The following is a 23910-nucleotide window of genomic DNA, read 5'->3' as shown; positions in this document are numbered from 1 at the left end:
TTTGGCCTTATTGTTCTGGCTGGGATTTCTACTACAATGATGAATAAGAGTGAACATCAATGCCTTGTCCCTGATCTCAGGGGAATTCTTTCATCATTAAGTAAAATGGTGTCTACAGGTTTTCCAGTGATGGTCTTCATCAAGTTGAGGCAGTTCACCTCTCTTCCTAGTTTTTTTGGGATTTATTTCATTAGTTATATGGTGTATTTCTTTAATTAATTTTGAAAATTTAAAAAAGTCCTTTGAATGACCCTCATTTGTTCATGGTATATAGTTATTATTTTTATATTACTGAATTCAATTTACTACTATTTTTTAAGGATATGTATGTATATGTGCTTGATTGATTTTGGCCTTTAATTCTTCTTATTGTGTTTTTGCTCCTCCTCCTTTTCCTCCTCCCCCTCTTTTTCTTCTTCAAAAGAAATTTTTTTTGTCTTGTTTTAGTAACAAATTTATACTAGTCTTGTAAAATAAATTGAGACATATCCCATCTATTTTTATTCCTGGAAAAGACTGTGTAGAATTTATGTTAGTGCATCTTTAAATATATGGTAGGATTCTCCAGGGAAACTCTAAGAGCCAGGAAATTTCTTTTTTTTTTTTAATTTCAAAAACCAAATTCAATTTCCTAATTCATATAGGAATATTTTTTTACATTTATGAATGAGTTATGGTAGATTTTTTTTTGAGAAATAAGCCCATCAGTGGACTCCACTGACCCCAGGAGAGGAGGCCTTTATTATCCTATGGGTGTAAAGTCAGTCCATGTGCAGTTGTCCATAGCATTCCTTTGTGATTATTTTGATGTCTTCAAGTTCTGGGATGGTATGTTTCAATCCTGGTTTTTGGTAATTATTGTCTTCTATTTTCTTTGTTAGCCTTATTAGAGGCTTTTCAACTTTATGAATCTTTTCAGAGGGACAGATCTTTCTTCCACTGTTTTTATTTGTGCTCTAAAGATTTCCAATGTTAACTCCACTTGTCTTTTCCCTCTGCAGGTTTTTTATTTATTATCCTTTTCCTAAATTATATTCTTAAAGTCAAAGTTGAGATTAATTACTTAAGGCTTTTCTTCTTATATATTCATTTAATGCTATAAATTTCCTCCTCAATTCTGCCTTTACTCCACTCTACAAATTTTAATGTGTTGCATTTTCATTTACATTCAATCCAGTGTATCTTTTTTTTGTCTTCCCTGGAGAAAAATCTATGGATAAATAAAAGTAGAATTATATATATATAATTTGGTTTATGGACTATTTATATGTATTTTCACATATGTGGAGACCCCCCTTTTTTTGCAATGGGTTTCTCATTTGATTTTCTTGTGGTTGGAGGGCATGTTGTGACATTTCAATTCTTTTAAATTTTAAATTTTTTAAAATTTGTATTTTTCCCCAGTCAGGTATTACTGTATTGTGGTATACGTTCTGTAGATGCCTGAAATGAATTTGTAGTCTTCTGTTACTGAATGCATTCACTGGGGGAATGATCAATTAGAGCCTGTTTTTGATGGTGTTGGGTTCTATATTCTTCATAAGTTTCTGTCAAGTTGTTCTATCATTATCCAAAAAGAGAAGTGACTGAAGTCTCCAACTATAATTGTTGAATGGTCTATTGCTCCTTTCAGTTCTATCAAGTTTTGCTTCATGTATTTTGTGGTCCTATTGTTTGTTGTTATATGTTCACAATTGCATGTATTCTTGATGCATTGATCCTTTTATCATTACACAATATCATTCTGTGTCTTTAGCAATTCCATTTGCTCTAAAGCCTATTTTTTCCTATTATTAATAGAGCCACTTCTGCTTTCTCTTGATTAATTCTTGCATGTTATATCTTTGTTTTAACATTCAATCTGCCTACATAATATATTTGAAGTCAGTTTATTTAAGTCATATATATATATAGTTGGGTCATGATCTCTAATACACTCTGACAGTCTCTGTAATTGATCTTATTTGGACAATTTGCATTTAATATAATTTATTCTATGTTAAAGCTTAAGATATTTTGTATTTTCTTTCTTTGATTTCTTTTCCAGGCTTCCAATGGGTTATTTTTACTATATATATATAATTCTACTTTTATTTATCCATAGATTTTTAAAAATTTTCTCTTCATATGTTAGTTTTTTTTAGGGGTCGTTCTAGGTAATACTATGCTAATATAAACTTCATAATTTCACCAGTTCAAGTGAAATACAGAAAAATTACCTTTCTTTATATTTCATTAACCTCGCTGTGTATGATATAATTGCCTTAAAACTCAAAGGAAAAGGAAAGGCTATTGTATTTACTCCTATTTCTTTACTATTTTCTTTCTTCCTTCTTGTGTTCCAAAATTCCTGTGTGTATTGTTTTCTTTCTCTTTATGGAATGTTCCTTAGCTATTTTTTCTAGTATAATTCTACTAGTGACAAATTCTTTTAATTTTTTTTTCATTTGAGTATACCTTGATTTCCACTCTATTCTTGAAAGATATTTCCCTTTGATATATAAATCTGGATTGATGGTCAATTTCTCTCAGTGCTTGGAAAATGTAATTCCAAGGAAGAAATCCATGTCAATAAACTGTTTTCTCTCCAAGATGGAAGCTGTCATACTTATGTCTTGTAGTTAGTTAGCCCCCTAGCTTGGAGGAGTAGGAATGCTGTGTCATTTCTTTCACATGTCTCCACTGACCCCAAAGGGGAGGAGGATTTCCTATTGCAGATGGACAGTGGTGAAAGCACTAATTCTCTACTGGGCTTCCGTGTGGTGCTGGGGAGAGGTCATTGTTACTCTCAAATGGGTTGAAGTATTGGCTGCCCATGTGGACTCCACTGACCCCAGGAGAGGAGGTCCTTTATTATCCTATGGGTGTGAAAGTCCTAGTCCACAAACTTGGCTTCATTTGGTGCTACTCTGGCATGGTGTTTAGGTTGCCTTATTCAGTATATGAGGAGCTACCCTCTCAACCTTTGCTGGTATGGATAAAGGATGTACCAGTTATTTTGTGGTCTCTTGTGAGAAAGCCTGTAATTATCTGAAAGGATTTATATATTTCTAGGCTTGTGTTTCCTGATTATACTGCTTCAAACAGTAGACTTTGTTGAAGAAATGTTTGTCTTTTTTGATTTTCTTTTTGCATTTCCAGGTTCTCTGCTTCTTCTAATTCAAATTTGAAGATATACAAAACAAAAAGTAATCCCAGGGAACTCACTACTTTGCAATGTACTGGGTCTTAGGATTCTAAGCCTGTTTATCTTCCTCTTTCCGTGTTCAGAATCTTTTTAGTTTTTTTTTTTAAGAAATAATGTCCATCCTATTAGTGTAGAGGAAGAGAACTCAGGGGAAAAAAGAGAAAAAAAGAAGCAAGAAAGAGGAGAAGGGAGAAAAAAATGGTAAGAAAGATAATGTCCAGAATTTTTAGCTGTACTTAGAAGTCCAAATCCAATTTATCTTCTCAGAAGGGATAGGTCATTTGTCCTTTTTCCTGTGTGTGTGTGTGTGTGTGTGTGAGAGAGAGAGAGAGAGAGAGAGAGAGAGAGAGAGAGAGAGAGAGAGAGAGATCCTGAGGATTGAACCCCAAGACATATGCCATGCAAGTGCTCTACCACTCAGCTACAACCCAGCCCCTTGTTTAACTTTTTAAAACATTTAAGGATTGATGTTTCAAAATTAAATTTTGAGCCCATATCAAACATTGGAATCACAACTTCGAAACCCAAAGTTCTAAAGAAAATTATTTGAAATCACTTCTTTGGCAATGGGAAAATTTTGAAAGATTTGTAAGTCAAGGGTGAAAATGTCATCTTTTTATCAGAATGAGATATCTGGGGCCAAGAAGAACATGACCTGAAGAGGGGAGATACAGGGTACTGTGAAAAAGGCCATGGCTACAATGCAGGTACAAAATAGTGAAGATGTACATGAAACCAGCAGCAGTTGGAACAGAATAGATGAATTTGGAAAAAAAGTGTGGACTTAAGAAAACCATAAATATTGAGTAAAAGGGGGAAGGAGGTATATGTTAGGGTGCAGTGGTAACGTAAGAAAATTTAATATTTATTTGTTCCAAAATCATTTTTTTCCTTTTTATACTTAATTATTTTTTTGTTTTTGTTTTCTGACTCTAGCTCAGCAGTTCCTATGACACAGAATGTACAACCATATTCATTTATGCATGATCTGCTCTGTACTCTGATTTAGATTCTGGAGACACAATTATGAATATATAATATTCTTGCTCTTTGTCATGGACATATGAGCAAATAATTGCAGGACAAGTACTGTCAGTTGTCCTAGCTTGACATAAGTTTCTGTTTCTTGATAGCTGTTGTTTTAACCTTTATAGTTAAGAGTTTAAAGGGTGATAATATCTCAGATATGGCACCATCAATTCATCTCTAAATCAGTCTGCTCAATGGTTTTAAATAAAATGATCAGAGACTTGTAATTTTGAAAATAAAAGCCAGAGTAATCTCTGAAGTACAGATGGTTATGGCATTGTTTCTCCTGAGTAGAGAGAGTTGAGATGGGAAAACATAAACCCAATAGAAACGTCATGAGCACAAATATATATAATGTACATCTAAGCGTGGTGGGGAGGGGTGGGGTAAGTATTTAAAAATTCACTGGTGTCTTGAGGAGTTGAATGTAAGCAGTTCTACATGCCATATATATGGTGAAGTGGTGACCTTAAATAACATGCACATCATAAAAATTGTTTTACCAAGTTATACCATTCTGCATCCCCACCAGAAATGTGTGAGGTTACTAGTTGTTCTCCATCCTCACAATCAGTTAGTATTGTTAATTTTTTAACTTATTCTAACAGATATGTAGTCACAGTTTTAACTTATAATTCCCTGATATCTAACACTGTCTAAAATATGACACTTTTCTATACTCATTTATTTACATCTTACATAAGGACTAATTCCAAATGGATTACTGTACAACATAAAAAATGTAAAACTATAAAACTTTTAGAAAAATACATAGGAGGAAAATCTTTGTGATTTTGAGGCAAAAGATTCTAAATTGGATATCATCAATATTTTTGTTACATTTGCCCTGTGAAAAGCTTTTAAGAGAATAAAACAACTAATCACAAACTGGGAGGGAATATCCATGAGTCACTTTTTCTGTTAAATAATTTATATACAGAATACATAAAAATTTATCAATCTAATTGAATGAAATCTAACAATCCAATTTTTAAAATTGGCAAATGATTTCAACATTCATTTTGTAAAAAAGAGAGATGTGTGATGTTAAAATAAATGAGTATAGAAAAGTGTCAACTAGTAACCTCACACATTTCTGATGAGGATGCAGAATGGTATAACTTGGTAAAACAATTTCTTAATACAAACTGAAATACATAATGGTCATATGACCCAGGACCCTACCATATTGTTTTTGTTCAAGAGAAATAGAAATTAATGTTTGATAGAAAAACCTGTGTGTGAATGCTTCAACAGCTTTATTGACAATTCCAAAAGCTACAAACAATCTAAATGCCTTTAAATCAATGAAAGTATTAAAAATCACTATATACACAGAATAGTACTTAGCAATAAAAGAATCAAACATGTAATTATGTGCATGAATTTGAATGTATTAGCCTAATGTAAGAACCAAGACTCAAAAGACTGCAAATACATTCTTCCATTTGCATGGCATTCTGGAAAAGGCAAAACTATCAGGAGAGAGAACAGATCAATGGGTTTTATGAGTTAATGGTTGCAAAGAGATTGACTATAAAAGAGGAGGAGGAAAGGTTTGGGGCTGTTAAAATCATTCTGTCTCTTGATTTTAATGGTGCTCCCGTGACTGAATATATCTGTTGATTTTCATTGAACTGTACAACAAACAGTGAATTTTCTCACATCTAAATTTTAAAAGTAGAGAAACTCATTTCTCTTATGCTATTAATAGGAATGTGGTAAAAAGAAATAGGGAGATGATGATGTAACTATACCATGTTTTGATCATCTCACTGAAGATGATCAGATAACTATCAGTTAAACCAGTCTGTGAGAATTCCAGAGACTAACTTTAAAATTTCTTCAAACCCTGATCCAAACTTCTGTCAAAGTATGATCAATAGTTGGTAAAGAAAAAACTGTGAATAGCTGGTTCATATGAAGGTAATAATTAGAAAAATAGAGTGGTGAAATTGACCAAAACATTAAGTTTATTCAAATTAATGAAATACATCAAACTATGACATGTAGAAATATGTTGCAATGAAATATGAATATATGTAAACACATGTGTATGTATGTATAGTGGACTAACTAAAATAATGATAACAATGGTAGAAGAGAGATGAGTAGTAGAGCAAGTGAATTGGAGAGGGAGGAGGGGAAGGGAAAGAAGGCACCGGAGAATAAGATTCATCAAATTATTCTATATGTATGTTCAAGTATGGCATAATAGAACCTAAGACTATGCATAATTATAACATACCAATAAAACATAAAAAAATTAGAAATCTTTAATATGCAATAATTTATGTAAAGTCTATTTAAATTTAAAATTAAATAACTAAAATCTTTTGATATTTTACCACTTATTATGTCTGTTTTACACACTGTTATATCAACAATCTTGTTTAGTGTTACTATTTTCATTGTAATTTAATTTAAAAATTATGAAATATAATTCATTATAAATACATCAATATAGTTTTATTTTCCTGTATACAAAAAAAAAAAAATATCTTGTTTTAAATAAGAAAGTTAAGCCTAAGGGGTTAACCCTAAAGCTTAAAATAGTGGTTAACCTCTGTTGTACCATTGAATCTTTACATATATAGAAATTAACAGACTTAAAAAATCATATTTTTATTACTCTTTATTACTTAATTTTGATTTGTTGAGGTAAAATTAATGTACAAAAATTTCACACAATGAAATATACATAGTGTTAAGTGTGAACATATGCATACTAATGAAACTACCTCCACAACTAAAATACTAAAAACAGCCATTGCAATTTTATTGTGTTCTTTTGTTTTACATAGTTTGGTTTTCTTTGGTTTTGTTTGGTAAAAACACTTAACATGAACTATATATTTATAGCATATTTTAAAACACACAATCTCATGTGTAATTATTGGTAATGTGTTATATTGCAAATCTCTAGAATTTATTCATCTCACATAAGAAATTTTATACTCACTGAGGAACATTGCCCATTTTCTATCTCCCCAGACTCCTGCAACCACCATACTATTCTCTGCTTCTATGAGTTTGACAATTTTAGATACCTCATATAAAAGGAAATTATGCAAAATATTTCCTTCTGTGACTAACTTATTTCACTCAGTATAATGTCACCAAGGTTCATCTATGCTGTTGTAAATGGCAGAATTTTCTCCTTTTTTGTTTTGAGGCTGAATAATAATATTTGATTGCATGTGTATATCAGTTTCTTTATCTACTCATTTGCCAATGGTTACTTGGGTTGTTCCCATATAATGGCTACTGGGGAGAAATTAATATCTTTTCCTCACCATTGCAAGAGGCATCACTGACACCCCTATAATAAAAGACAGATTAAAAATAAAAAAATACAACTTTATTTTACCAATATTTTGTGTATCATAGGACCTTTTAGAATTAAAGATCCCCAAATTGAGGGGAAACAAGGTATTATATCTGTTGAAGAATGTGCAGTTATATAGAACTGTGATTGGACAAAAAGAGTATGAGACCATTGTATTAAACAGGGTTGGAGGAAGACCCTGAAAAGTCTGACAGTTCATGCTCTTTTATGGCTTCTCAGTGTAGGAGAGGACCCCTTTATAATGAGAGTCTTATGTCCTGCTTTATGTGAATTAGGTCAAAGAATTCTTTTATGACAAGCTCACACCAAAATGTGGAAAAGTCACAGTCACCTTTTTGCTTTTGTAATTTTCTTAATTGCCAAGGAGCCATATTTTGTGGTGTTACACTCTGAGTCTCAACATTATTGTGAATAATATTGAAATGAATATGAGGAGGCAGATTTCTTTGAGATCTTTATTATAGTTTTTTGGAAAGCATACCTAGAAGTGGAAATGCTGGATTATATGAGAGTTCTATTTTTAATTTCTTGAAGAACCTTCATATTGTTTTCCATAATGACTTCCCCATTCTACATTTGGAGCAACAGTGTAGAAGTGTTCCAGTTCTTCCACATAATTCCCAATGCTTGTTACCAATTTTTAACAAAAAAATAATCCTAACAGGTGTGAAATAATATCTTACTGTGATTTGAATCTTTATTTCCCTGGTTATTAGTGATGTTCAGCACATTTTCATATACCTGATAGTTGTTAATTTGTCCTCTTAGGGAAAAATATACTAGAGTCATTTTACCATGTTATAACTGGTTGGGATTTTTGTTGTTGTCTGTTCACTTATTTGTTTGTTATTAGGTTGTAAGACATTCTTATATATTAACCCCTTATAAGACAGAAAATATTTACAAATATATGCTCAAATTTTATAAGTAAAAAAATCATCAATGTTTTGAGGACATGAAAATAAAGTGACTTGTAGACAAAATGTACTGTTAACAGAAATAAGCAGAAATACTCATAATTACCATTACTATTATCTTCTATCTAGGCACTATACTAGTTGGGCTTAGGTTTGGCAAAGCTATATTGGAAATAATTATTCAGAACATTCTTTAAGTAAATGGCAAGACTTACAGTAAACTCAGAACTTTCTATTACTCCTAAATAAGTTTTTCTGTTGGAGAATAAGTGTAAACAGACTCTTAGAGGTTCTCATGGCCTCTTTACATTTGTCTATCAATATGTGGATATCATATGAGTAATTATGATGCTTCATACACTTTCCTCCTGATAATCACGACTTTCAATATGCATCAAACATTAATCTTAAACACATGAAAAGGATTTCTTAATGATAGGATAACTGCTTTCTACAATATAGATTTATAATTGTTTTATTTTTGCATGTTATACCAGATTAAAATTTCTACTAATAAAAGAGCCTCCCAAAGAAAGGGAGGGAGAAGGGGAATTGCATGGATGGTGGAAGGAGACTCTCATCATTATACAAAACACATGTATGAAGATGTGAGGAAAAAAAAAGAGAGAATAGCAATACCTTAGATTATGTAGAGAGAAGTGATGGGAAGGGAGGGGAGGAAATTGGGGGATAGGAATGATAGTATAATGAAACAGACATTATTATTATTGTGTGTATATATGTGACTGCATGACCAATATGATTCTGCAAACTGTACACTCAGAAAAATGAGATACTATATCTCATCTGATTCAAATGTATGATATGTCAAGGTCGTTGTACTGTCATGTGTAACTAACTAGAACAAATAAAAAATAATACAAGAAAAAATTTAAAAATAGGCTAATGCTATAATATCATGTCTAATATTTGACATTTTCTAATACTTTACTTTCATAGTGAATTTAATAGTTATTCCCCCAATCATTGTAATTGCTTGTAAATTTACCTTCAATTTTTTGAAGTGCTTTGCCTTTAGTGAAAATAATCAAAAACATCATAGATAGTAAGGCAATCCAGTTAGGGACTTGCACACATGATAGCCAGATTTGCAGAAATGCTTTTTCATGCAAGACTATAGTGTGCAATAACATACTCTTAATGTGAGCTTTTAACAGCAGTGACAAAAATTTCAAACCAGTCCAGGTTATGGATATAATAACCAGTTGGAATTATGAAAGCTTAAATATCATCATTCAAATAAAGATTCTCCCCACCTTTCTAATTTTCCTATCCATTAGCTGAGAGAGAGATTTATAATTCTGAAAAATTTAAATAGCACTGTGATAGGTTCAACAGTGTCCTCCCAAAACTCAAAGATCTTCCAGGACCTCAGAGCATCAACTTGATTGAAAGTAGGACCCTTGTGAATATGATTAAGGCATGGATCATGATGATATCATATTGAATTATGGTGGGTTAAATCCAGAGAGAATGTCCTAGAGGGATGGCTCTAAAAATCCTCCTACTACTATAACATAGTTGCCCTGTCTATGAGTTGAGTCATTTGAAGCAAGTAAACCCTGAAGCCTGTTTCTCTATAAATTCCTATATAGTAACCAGAATTTAAACCTTACCTCCTTCCATGCTCCCTAATTAAACCACAAGTATAGAAGTACTGCAAACTCTAGAAAAATATTGCCAACATTTTTCCATTATATTCTAGGTGAAACACAAATGCCCCTTCTCAATACTGATAAGTCATTGAATTGCTGTTTATGTGCCTGGGGTTTTAAAATATCAGAAACAAGCACCATGATAAAGAGACTACTTCTCTTCTAAAGTATTAAAATGTGCACTAAATTGATAGATATTTAATGTTTCTACATGGAACAATATCAATACCTCAAGTCTATATAACTTAAAAATATCAAGACTCAGTCTATATAAATAGTCTTGAGACTTGGTATTTTAGTGTTCAATTGAACACATTTTCCCATGTAAGGAAAAAAAATTTACCTTGAAAATTCAATTTTTATGATATTATTTTCCATTTTCATTTCTCAGAGGTGAAGTGCTGCATTCAAGTTAAAAGAGAAATAAGATGCAAACTATACTTAATGTTTTGCTTTTAAATTAGAATCTGTGATAAAAAAGCAAAACTAGAGAAGAAATCATGTTCATTATTCCAAAAGCCTCTCTATTATTTTGTAACCCACTTTTCTAATATAATATTTTTCTAAGTTGTCAGTAGTAATATAAATATCTGATAAAAGGTCTATTCAGGTTATACTTCCACTAAATTTACCCATACTAAAATTTGCTTCATGCTCTCTCACATTTCAGGGTCGGTTGGAGAGAGACACAGCTCTCTGTATGCCAGGTTGATCCCAAGCATTTATGTTCAGGGCTTGATGCTGGACATAGGAAGACAGAAAGACACAGGATTCAATTCAGACTAGTCATGAGCCAAACACTGGAGGTAATGCTATGACAATGGTATCAAGAACTAAAGATACCTGGGTAATTTTCCTAAAGAATTAAAATCATCAAACTATAGAAATTTATGCGTGCCCATGCTTATAACAGTACAATTCAAAATAGACAAACTATGGAAACAGCCTAGGTGTTCATCAATGGATATATATATATATATATATATATATATATATATATATAGAGAGAGAGAGAGAGAGAGAGAGATAGATAGATAGATATAGATATATATATATATATATAGATAAATATATATAGATATATATAGATATAGATACACATATACATATAGATAGATATACAAAGATATACATAGATATATAGAGATATAGATATCTCTATCTATATATATATATGTGTGTGTGTGTATATATATATATATATATATATATATATAAATCTTTGAAAATTATTATTCCAGTTAGAATCAAATTATTTGAAAATTCTTATGATTCCAAAATGTTTATGTTCTACAAAAGCTTTTTTTGTAGCCATGTCATTTGACATCACAAAGAGTGCAGGAAAAATATTTTAGACATTGGTAAGTTTATCACATTCAATTTTCTAAATAGTTTCATAATCCACATATATAGTTCATGTTGAAGAAGTAAAGGTGAGTTCAGTATCGGATACATGTCCTTAGTTTATTCACACTCTCCTCAGGGAGAAAGCAAGTACTGAGGATGACAGCACAGTATGAAGAGTGGCTTTTAGAAAATTATGTACAGTGCTTCATGAGGAATTCAGAGAAGGCTTCCTGAAAGAGGAAAAAATTGCATCAAACCTTGAAAAAGAATGGGAGTATTTCACCAAGTACAAGATGAGAAAGGGCTGGCTTTCCAAAGAGACAGAGACAAGTAAAGCATGGCCTATGGAGGGACATATCAGTGGTTCACTAAGGCTAGGGCACAGTCATAGACCAGAGACAGAAGGTGTGGCCAGGAAAGTAGATGTGACCCATAATTCACAGGGACATCTATGCCATTCCATGAAGTTTGCACTTTATGCAGTAGATGCTAAAAACTCACCAAGTACAAGTGATTACAGGATCAATTTTTTTTAAGGATCCATTCACTAGAAGTAGCAAAGGCCAAGGAACTGCCTGGGGTTGGGTAAATTATGTGGCTTCTCATTTTAATACCTAAGAATGAAAAATGAAGGTACCAGGTGTCTTTACCAGTACAAGAACATTAGAGAGGAAGCCAGAGAAATGAAATACTGATGCAAGATGCAATTGACCGGACTTACTGTATATGGGAAGCATGGGAGATGACTCCCAGCTTTCCGGCCTGAGATGAGGTGAAGTGCAACCTGTACAGAAAGCACAAGAGGACAAATAAATTTGGGAGGGTCCAGAATCAATGCAGCCATGTGTTTTTTTTATCATAGTGTGGCATATGAGATACAAAGGCAAACTTTTAAGAATGTTGAGCAACTAACAGGAAATACAGATGATATATACTGGAGCTCCAGAGATGTCTGAGACACAGCTTCACTTTTTAAGTCATTGTTACTTGGATAAGAGATGAAGTCCTAGTTAGGAATGAGCTTACCTAAAGGGAGTTGAAGGTGTGAAAAGAGAAGAGAGAAGGATACATTGCTGAAAAATTCCAAACATTAATGAAGAACACATTAAGAGAAATGGGATCCTATGAAAGACCAATGATATCCTATGAAAATGGATGGCATTCTCTTTCTCTGAATCCAAGAGAGGAAGAGAATGAGAAGGAGGAAGAAATGTTCAAGGTATGCCACAATGAGCAGTAAACACCAAAAAATGTTCTTTGGAGTTAGAAAAGGGGGACAAATAGCACAGAGAAATTAATTTTTCAGAGGTTCTATACATGGAAATCAGATGATAATTGTTGAATAAGGGAGTATAGAACAAATGGAGACTTTTCAGAGTTTTTGATGTTTTTGATGTGTTGGTTTATTTGTTGCTATTGTTGTTAGTTGTTTTTACTCCCTTATGCCTTCTCCTATATTAGCAATACCAAATTTAAAAAATTATACAAGCCATATATGCATCAATCTTGTTGATTAGCTGTATTTTTGAAAGGAAAATTAATAACATTATTTAAAATAATATGCTAAAAATATTATCATTGTAGCATGTAATCAATATAAGATACTAACAACGATACATGTTCTGAACTTGTGTATTATAGTACAAAATAAGCAGTAGGTAATATTATGTAGCAGTTAAAGATAAATGTAGTCTACTTAGACAACAAAGGTATATTTTATGGAAAACTATTTTTCACTGTTTCAGTGTTTTAGTTAAAACTTAAATTAATTAGAATTGAAAAGTCTCTAACTTGTGCTAGTCAAATGTCAAGTACTCAGTAACCAACCATGGCTTGGGGTTACCATGGTGAACTGCACAGAGCTGAATTTCATTGTTGGGATTTCTATGGTACAGTGCCGCTCTATCTAGGATATGATCTTTCTGAGGGCAGGGAATTGGATCTTGGTCACTATCACAGCCTCATCACCTGGAATATAATAAGTGTCTAAAATGTACTTGCCAGAAGATAAGCTAAATTCACTCACCAGACACTCAACTGAAGGCTCACCACTTGCCAGGTATTGTCATGGCCCTGGCACCTTGTGGAGTGAGCTTACATAAGCATCATTCCTGTCCTGTTGTGTCTGCAAAGACTGAAGTTCTTTCAGGTTTTATTTGCTTGAATTTGAACTATATTTTGGATGAAATGGAAAAATATACTGAAAAAAATAAGCTAATTCTATATGTCTTTGTTTAATCTCAGTGAAAACTAATTATAAAAAAATGAAGGAAATAGTGGCTTTGTCAAACCAACAAACAGGAAAATGGCCCTGCAAGATTCCTAAGGAAAAAAGACCCTAAGAATGGTGGGCAGGGATTACAAAGGTTGAACAAGAGAAAAGCAGGGACATGGGAACATGTGTGAGGATGATCTAAGTACTCCAGACAGTGCATTTGAAGAGGTACAAAGGATTATCTCTTACCAACCCCAAGGTCATAAGTCTATAAGTTAAAATGCAAACTTTATTAGCATCCTAATTAATTTTGGAAGAGAAGTTTTTCATTCATTCATTTATTGAATGATTTTTAGAATGGTTATTGTTTACTACTACAAGTCAAGGGAAAAATACCAAAGATATGTGTGAAGTAAAGAGAAACACACACACACACACACACACACACACACACACACACACACACCTTTTTGATTTGATTGTTTGGAGAAAATGAAGAGTAAAATGGTATTTTATGAATTTTGCCTTTGGATTCATAATTGATCAATTTTTTGTCCTTAAATGAGTATTTGCTTGAAGAGAAGACGAATATTCCTCTTAAGCATATTGTAACACACAAAAAAAAGAAAGAATAAAAACCTCTGCTTTTCATCACTCATTGTCTTTATTGCATTTGTTGGTTTGCAGTATTCTGCAACTACTAAAAAAACATGTACCTAAATACAAGGAAAGAATATTAATTGCATGCAAAATTCCTCTCCTACCTATATGATACTGAAAACAGAAGATTAGGTCCTGAAGTCATTTGGAGACTGGACTGAAGAGAGATTGCAGGATGTCACCAGCATCTGTCTTCTACACAATTCTTTGTTGCACCACTTTCAATTGCAAGCAAACACATTTATCAGTAACTGATTGGCAATTAATATAGGGAACTCTAAATTAAAAATAATAATAATAGGATATCTTTGTTGAAAACATTTTCATTCTTATTTTCACTGCAAAATTAGCCTAGCTAGTGTTTGTATGCCTGCCCACTGATTGCTGTCAGCCAAGTATCCTCCACAGTATTGAACAGTACTAATCATTATGTGCTAGAGGGACATATGTGTACTGACTTCCTGGAAATGATAAGGACATTTGTTAATAGCAAATGATAGCATTCAAAGTATCCTTCATGTGTTTGCAGAATCACTGCTCTTAAGTTTCTAAAAATGTCATCATATTCAAAACTACATTTAATTCATATGTTACTTTTTATTATGGTTGTGTAAAAAATTGAATTGCAACATTTAGCCACAATGATTTTTTTAAATAACCCAACACATAAAAGGTCATGACTATATGATCTGTAATGATATTTGGGGCTTTTTAATACATTAGAAAGTTGTTATCTTCTTTATTTGACACAATATGAATATATTGAATATTTTAAAATGTAAATTATGAATTTGTTGTAAAAATTTATTTTTCTGGTTTTGATCTAGAAAATACACATTTTTTTTCATGAGGAAGAGAATAAAATAAATAAACAATTTTTTAAAAATTTTACTCATAGCAGAAGTCTTTGAATTACAGCTTCCCAGCACATATGACTAAGATCTTGGTTTGCCATTTAGAGACTACTAACATCCAGTTCTTGATATTTTATTTCTAGTTGCAATGTTTGAATTCCACTGAATTTCTCAGGAAACATTTGCTATTTCGGTTTTGCAATGACATTTAATAATCTCAATGGTTTGAAAACTGGCAGTAGTCAAAGTCTTTGAGAGATCACAAAAATTAAACAAATAAAAACTAAATGACCTGAAAAACAGATCTCATTAACTTCTGTTTTAAAGGAAAGCATAATGATTGGTGGCAGAAATAGATAAAGCAAACAGATGCCTCAAATCAACTTGAATTTTTTTAATCTTTTTTTCTTTGAAGACATTGCCTATGTCTACCATAAACACCAGAGAATCTACAGAAGAACAAGTTAGTCATCATACTCTTTCCACTTGGTGATGGTCAATTTTAACATTGTGAAAATGTTGAAGGAATATCTTTGTACTGAGTGAAAAGTAAAAGATTTGCATATAAGATGATACATCATGAGGGAATATTCAGTTCATATTTGATGACAGAAATGTAAACACCAAGGCAAAGATGTGACTGATTTAGTTTTTTAAACATTTGGCTTCAAAGTTTATATAAATAAAATAATACAGTATAGATTGCTATTCTGATGGAGACCTAGGTAGAAAAATAGAGAACAAATATGACCCTAAAGCCACAAGTGCTCTTCAGGGCAGCGGGGTAGGGCAGATTAACAAACCCCAGATCTGAGCATTTGAAATCAACAAAAACCCCACAATTTTTAGCAACTCCACATGTCTTCCTACCCATCCACCCCTGCCTCCACCAGCTCCTGGTGTGTTCTAGAGATCTGCTGTACATTATACAATGGTTAATCATTTTCGATTGTGCAATTAAAAGTCTGTTAAAGGGATAAATTTTATGTTCAGTGTACTTACCATAATAAAATATAATTTTAAATATGATAAATAGTCAAGTTCTATCTAGCAAAAGAGATTGGCTGCAGTTATAATTATACTAAAAATGTGAGCAAAGTGTCAAAATTGGTCTTGCAGTGGTCCAGCCTTCTGTCTCAGGTGATGAGGGATTCAAACCATAATGATCCCACCTATTAGATGGACAGTTTTGATGCCACTGTTTCTTCATCTGAAGTGGGGAGAAGTGTGATTTTCAGAAAGAAGCTTTTCAATGTTTCTCTTTCTGTATATTTGAAAATGTTCACAGTCAAATATTTGAAAGATAAAAAGAAAAAGAAAAAAAAAACATAGTGCCTTTGTTTTTGCCTTCCATACAAACCATATATTTTAACCCTAGGTCACATTATTTAACTCTAGGTTACATTGAATTTCCAAAAATGCTTGTTGGAGTGGGCAATCACACTGTGTCTTCCAGACAGCTCAGGTGAGCAAAGAGGCAAGAGGGATGTCCTTTTAATGTCAATATTTCTTTCTGCCCTAAAAATAGAGAAAAAAGATGAAAGCCCAATCATCCTCAATTTGGGGACATATCAACAAGGCAGGTCCCCTACTCTTATGTTTTAGCAGACTAGCTCATGCACCTTGTTCCCCTCCTTTCACCAGTTTGGAACATCCAGTGTATGTATTAATCTGTGTGCAAAATATCATATACACTGTTAGACTGCCAAGAGGTGTATGAACTTTTGAATTCTATGCATGAATATAAAGATATAATACGTAGCACTTGTATTTTATACTTTTTAAACAACACTATTAAAGTATAACTGAGCAATTAAAATATATATAAAAGATTATATATTTAAGTTGTATAATTTGGCACATATGCATATATGTACACACACAAATACACACACACATACACACACACACATGCATACAATCACTGTGGACCAATAACCACATAAAGCTAATAAATACATCTGTGAATTCACAGTTACTCTGTGTGACAGTGTGTGTGTATATGTGTGTTTGTGGTGTTGAACACTTTGAGATCTGTTTTCTTAGCAAATTTCCTGTATACTAAAGAGTTTAGTTGACTACTTTCACCATGCTCTACAGAGGAGCACAAGAATGCATCCATTTGCATAACTGAAACTTGGTATATTCTGACTAGTATCTTCAAACTCCGCCATACCCCAACCTCTGGCAACCACCATTCTATTTTCTGCTTCTATAATATCTACTCTTTTAGATTTATCATACAGTTAAGGTTATGTGGTGTTTCTAACTTATTTTACTTAGTATAATTTAATGAATCTTCTATTTGTTCTCCAAAAATGGCAGGATTTTCTTTTTCTTAGTACTGAAAACACTACCTTCTCTCTCTCTCTCTCTCTCTCTCTCTCTCTCTCTCTCTCTCTCTCTCTGTGTGTGTGTGTGTGTGTGTGTGTGTCTGTGTTTTACATCTTTCTAATATATCCATTGTCAACAGACATGTAGAATATTCCCATTCCTTGGCTATTATGAACAATGCTATCATTACATCAGGAACTCATGCAACTCAAGAGCAAAAAAACCCACAAGTAATCCAATTTTAAAATGAAGAAAAATGAATAGAAATTTTTAAAAAGGATGTTCCTGGCCAACAGGCACAGGAAGAGTTGCACAGTTACACATACACACACACACACACACCTGAAGAGGTTCTGTGTCTATCCAAAGTGTCATCTGACTAGTGCGTTAAACTATGTCCACCTGCAAGAACCTGTCCTTTCTCAGCTCTAGTCTCCTTGAGCAAACTCACCACAGATGTCATGACCCTGTGAGGATCCAGTACCTTCATTCTCAAGAAAGGGCCCTTCTCAGTGCTTTAATGGCATTTGCTCATCCACCTTTCACTAGATGCCAAGAAAGTATGACTCTGTCTTTGATAATTCAAAACAAGTGAGCAGAGTGGAACTTTGTCTGGCTCTGGGTACCTAGCTACCTGGATTCCAAATTTAGTGAGCTACAAGGCCTAGGAATTGAGGTGAGGTCACTCCCTTAGTCAAGGAAGTGAGATGTGGTCACTGCCTTGGCAACCACTTTCTCCTAACAGGTGGTCCCAAGGTGGTATATGGGATGCATTAAAATCTCTTTAATCATGAGATGGAGGCTGCACACATCTTCTTGTTACATTTCAACAAGTTGACAAAGTTCTACCAACTCATACAGGATAAGGTATCCAGACAGGCCTGGTTATGTGTATCTTCCCTGGATTGAGGAGACAGAGCTTGATTCAGAAACATTTCCTCATTCTGATCATGTTGATTTTCCTGGAAATTGACAGCATGCCTCACAGGGCCTACATAGCTGCCTTAATATTGCCCAGGGATCATTCTGGCATCTAGTTTTGAGATTCTCAGCAGATGTTTATCCCCTATATATCTGTACTGCTATATCAACTCTATACATAAAATTAGTTTTAGATAATGCAGTAAAGTTAGAGTTAACATGACATTTCAATTTTGGTCAGGGGTAATTTTAGTGGAAGAATATTGGTATTGAGAAACATAAATATTCATAAGAATGTATAGGTGAAAAAATATGTAAGATCTGAAACATAGAAGTGCATTAGGTGTGTATTTGGATACATATTTTTAATTAGGGGACTTACAGATGTATGATAAAATCAATACATGATGACATATGCAAGTGTACCATTCATAACCGAATGCAGAAGTCAATATCTACTGAAATATGCAGAGTATGTAGGTTTTCAATGTAGATTTAGGAAGAATGAGTTTAGGATTAGTATTGAATATTTTTTAATAGGACAAATTTCTTCAGTGTTTGATTCATATGTGTATCACTTAGAGTAACAGCTACATTAATTCATTTGAAAATTGGTAAAACAAATTTGCTTTGGGCTCTGACCTCATAAGCCAAAAAGCCCAGTGTGAATTTGTAGAGTTGAATTATACTTCTGAAAAGCAGCTTTATTATGAAGATATTGATACCACTTCTACTCTTAGAAATATTCATGACCAGGCTGATAAAGATATATTATTTATTAACAACAGTATTCTTAAAGTGACAAAAAAAATGAAGAAAAAACAGAATAAAGTGACAGAATTATAGAAAGTAAATTATTGGAAAAAAAATGAGATAATTTCAGAGGATAGCCAAAACTTTTGATATTTTTTTAAAGAAAATCATATTACTACCAAATATTTCAGAAGACTCTCAATGGTTTTGTGGAGTCCATTGTAAAAACACTATTTTGTAATTTGTAGTAAAAATTTTCTGTAGCCTGTGGTATCAGATTATTTTAAGTTTGCTCTGAAGTACTGTGGCTTTAACATGACTACATTATATTGTTATCATGCCCAATGATTTATATGTATATGGTTTTACATAGGTGGTATATGGGATGCATTAAAATCTCTTGTGATGTAAATTTAATTATTTGAGACCATATGATCATTTGTCTGAGAAGAGCTTTCTCATTTTATTCTGCTAGTCTTACCCAGCAGAAGTAAGCTAGCTTTTTTATTTTAGAATTAAATTTTGTGGGTGAATAAGGGCCAAACATCTGAATTGTTTTTACAGATCATTCTATTTTAGTGTAGGACAAAGTCTTGCTAAATTGTGCAATGTAAAATTGGCATCCTCATGCCTCAGGTTTCTGAGTAACTAGAAGTATAGACAGTCATCACTGGTTCCATTTACAGTTAGGTGTATTTTCTACCTCACTTTAGGTTAAAAATTATATTCTCAGAGTAGTCACAGCTATGATTTACTGGCCAGAAATTTAAAGTTTAGAATATACATGGACTTACAAATAAACTGAAGTTCAAAAAATTTTCAAAATACACATGAACCATAAAAGCATAAATTGGCATCATCTAGATTTTGGTTAATAGTTCTGAATTATTCATTAATTGTGTTTAAAATTTATAATTTTATCCATGCATGGTAGCAAATAGCTATAATCTCAGAGACACAGAAGACTAAGGCAGGAAGATCACAAGTTCTAGGCCATCTTGGGCTATTCAGCAAAACCTTTCCTCAAAATAAAACTTAAAAAGGTAGGGATGTTGCTTAGTGGTAGAATGGCCCTCTGTTCAAACTCCAATACTGTAAAACAGAAAAAAATAACCTAACTAAATTAAATAAATAAATACATAAATAAAATCACAATTTAATAAACAGAAACTTTATGCACATCTGAGTAAACATTTAGATTAAAATTTTTGAGAAACTAAAGGCATTTAACTGGAATACTAAGGCATCTATAGAAATTTCAAATGAATTACAAGTAGGCATAGATATTTAATGTCTGAGCACCTAAAAATAATGTTAAGGATACGATGATAGCTTTATATTCACAATGTGTTCTTCTTAGGAGAACCTGCATTCTTAACATAAACACAGCATAAGAAAGTGGAAAGATTATCAAAAAATGCCAAACCATGTTTGAAGGTTTAAAACATCATTTGCATACCTCAAATTGCCTGCAGATCAGGAGATCATATGCAAAAAATACCTTGATAAATCAAGTATTTTAGTTATGTTTATAAAAAATGACTGATAGTTTCATTGTTTTCTGTTGAATCTTATGAAAATAATAGAACACTACTAGGTTCAACAGATTAAAACTTAAAATTGAATATATGTTGTTCTAGTTAACACTCCTTTGTTACGGATAAATTGCCCCTCATTAGAATTGTAGCTATGAAATTTCTACAGATCTGTGAAACCATGATGGTTTGGAACACAAGTCTTCAAACTGGAGAATTAGCAATCCCAGAATTTGGGCTGACAAATTACTTTATCATGGTATGAGAATTTTAGAACCTATAATAATCCTCAGTGTATCAGGGTAAAGAGCATTTTGTTTACTTTTATGTTTTCTAATTTATCAGCAACTCATATTTGTTTTATAGACTTTTCAATAAGACAAGGGGAACAATCAGTGTAAATCATGATATCTGTACAAATAACAAAATAAATGTATTAAAATTGTTCATTTGTTGGGTAGAGCAAACTATAATTCAAAGTAAATGAATCTAATGATGGATGATAGATATTTCATGTGTGTAATGCATAATGATAGAAATGTTAAAATGATGTCACAATTCTATAATAATGTCTCACACTTTTCAATGGTTAGGGTACAATGTACTTCTGACAAACAATAATATATTTAATTAAGAAAAGCAACATTGCTTCAATTTTTATTTGTGTATCTTAACATGAGACTCTTGAAAATTCTTTAGAAAATTTACCCATTTCCTCAGATGTAAATTTATGCAGTAATAGTAATACTATAAGACTATTTGAAGAATAATTGATACAATGCATTTATAATTATAATCTCTTAAAAAGTGCTTGATATATAGTAAAAAGAAATAGATTAAATTATTTCTGCTTAATGAAATGCAAAAAGCAATCAAATTCCCATTATTTCCTTTTACTTACAGATAAATAATGTCAAATTTAACACCCAATTTTGTCAATGTATAACCATTACCTTTCAATATGCCCATTTAAAAGAAAAATAATTTGATTTTCAATTTAGTGTTTCTAAATCAGTAATTTTTTTTTCTTTGTGATAATTTTTAAATTCATTGTATGTATCTAAAATATAGAGAGCAGAAACATTATGCTTAACACAAAATACATCATGCATTTCTTATTAATTTAATTCATAAAAATAATTTTTTAAAAAATTATTAGTTGCTAATGTATTGTTATTTTATTTATTTATATGCAATGTTGAGAATCAACCCCAGTGCCTCACACATGCTAGGCAAGTGCTGTATCACCAAGCCATAACCCCAGACCCTGTAAAAATACTTTAATATTTAAAAATATGCATCAACTTTCAATGTTGACCTTGAAAGTGAAATATTTTCCTGGTAATATAGAGCTTATTTGTTCAATTTTCATTTTATGTTTTATAGTTATTTAAACTTTAATTTTCACTTCCAATATGATAATGAAATGATTGATTAAATATTGTGTTATGGCTTCTTTTACTTTTATATTAGAGGCTTGAGTTTAGAAAATAAGATTCAAATTAAATAATACACCAATGATCACAAATTCGTAGGATTAAAATTATGGCAACTCTTTCAGAATTATAAGCTACTTTTAAAAAGCAAAAAACAATTGGAATAATAGGAGTTACCTAATACTTAACTGTAATTCTTGTTAGTGTCTTGGTAAAAGAAAAAAATGCATTCATTAGTGAAGCTAAGCAGGACTTAGAGGTTGGAGTGTCTGTCCTCACTGGTGACAAAGCAGATTCACACTCTCCCTCCAGTCTTGTTAACCCATCAGGTTTCCTTTTGTTTTGCTCTGCTTTTATTTCAATGCTCAAAATGCCTTTGGTCTTGTAAAATTATTTTATTTTATATTATAAATGGACTAATGATTATAGAGAAGTTCTATGTGTCAGGCATCAATATAAGTGTTTTCCATTAATTAGGTCATTTAAAATAGAGCATCCTTGTTTTTCTTACCCCTGCCTTACAGAACCAAGGCAGAAGGAGATTAAGGAATAATTTCATTTTTGTGTAGTTCATAATATCAGAGTCAAGTAAAAGAGAAGAAAAAAATCTCCTCCACATGTGTCTCATTTCTTGAAATATGCAGGAATTCTGATTCCACTGATGTTTTTTTCTAAATTAAGTAATTTCTGCAATATTCTTGAGAATATTCCCTTCCACAACAAATCATGTCCCATTAACCTGCACCTTATCTTTCCAACTTTCTATCAGTCTCAGTAGTCAGTCCAATAAACAATGGTTCCTCTGCATTCTGCACAATCTAGCTCTTCCAAAGTGAATTCATCCTCATTCAATGAAATCCCATGCTCAACCATTTAAAACAAAGAAGTAAGAGGAAATAAAAGAATTTATTAGCTTTATAATTGCTATCTTATCCAGTTTTGTCCCATGTATTCAGTTAATATTTTTGTATTTGCATTCTTAAGTTTCCAATGTTTCATTACCTTAAATCTTCCCTCTTTCTTCTCTATTTAACATTTATGCTAGGATTGCTTCCAAATTCCATGAACATGTAATATTCTATTTTTCTTTGCATGTCTCTAGCTTTTACCTTTGCAGGTCACTTTTTCTCTTCTAAAAGTACATTATTCTCTGACCACTGGTCCCATAATATTCACTGCTGTAATCCAAGGTGTCATTGCTACTTTCTGCAATGGCTTTGTAACTGGACTCCCTTCCATTACATGCAATCACTATCTTATATTTTTTTCCAAAATTGCTAGATAAAGCTCTTTATACCCAAAGTCTCATAATGCCTCCTATCTATTCAAAAGCCACTGGGATACATGTACCATTCTTAGTTTAAAACTAAGCAAGTGTTCTGAGTTTCCACTCCTCTGAAAGATAATTACTCCAATACATTGGTTCCTAAAAGCTCTTCTAGCACCCTGCTATTGTCATTAATACACTGAGAGAGAATGTCTAACTTTTCTTTCAAGAATGCATAGTAGATTTATTGATTCACCTCTAAAGAACAGTAAATAGTGAAAGTAAAGTAGATAGTTATAAGACTGGTTATAAAAGGCAAAACATACCAATAGTTCAGCATCTACCTGAACAGATTCTAATCACAGATCCAGCTGATGTCTCAAGTGACAGCCAGCATTAATTAGTTGCCCAAAAAGTGAGTATTGGAAAC

The sequence above is a fragment of the Urocitellus parryii genome, unplaced genomic scaffold (assembly GCF_045843805.1).
Source record: "Urocitellus parryii isolate mUroPar1 unplaced genomic scaffold, mUroPar1.hap1 Scaffold_37, whole genome shotgun sequence".
In the NCBI taxonomy this organism is placed as follows: domain Eukaryota; kingdom Metazoa; phylum Chordata; class Mammalia; order Rodentia; family Sciuridae; genus Urocitellus; species Urocitellus parryii.
Note: the sequence above shows the minus strand (reverse complement) of the source record.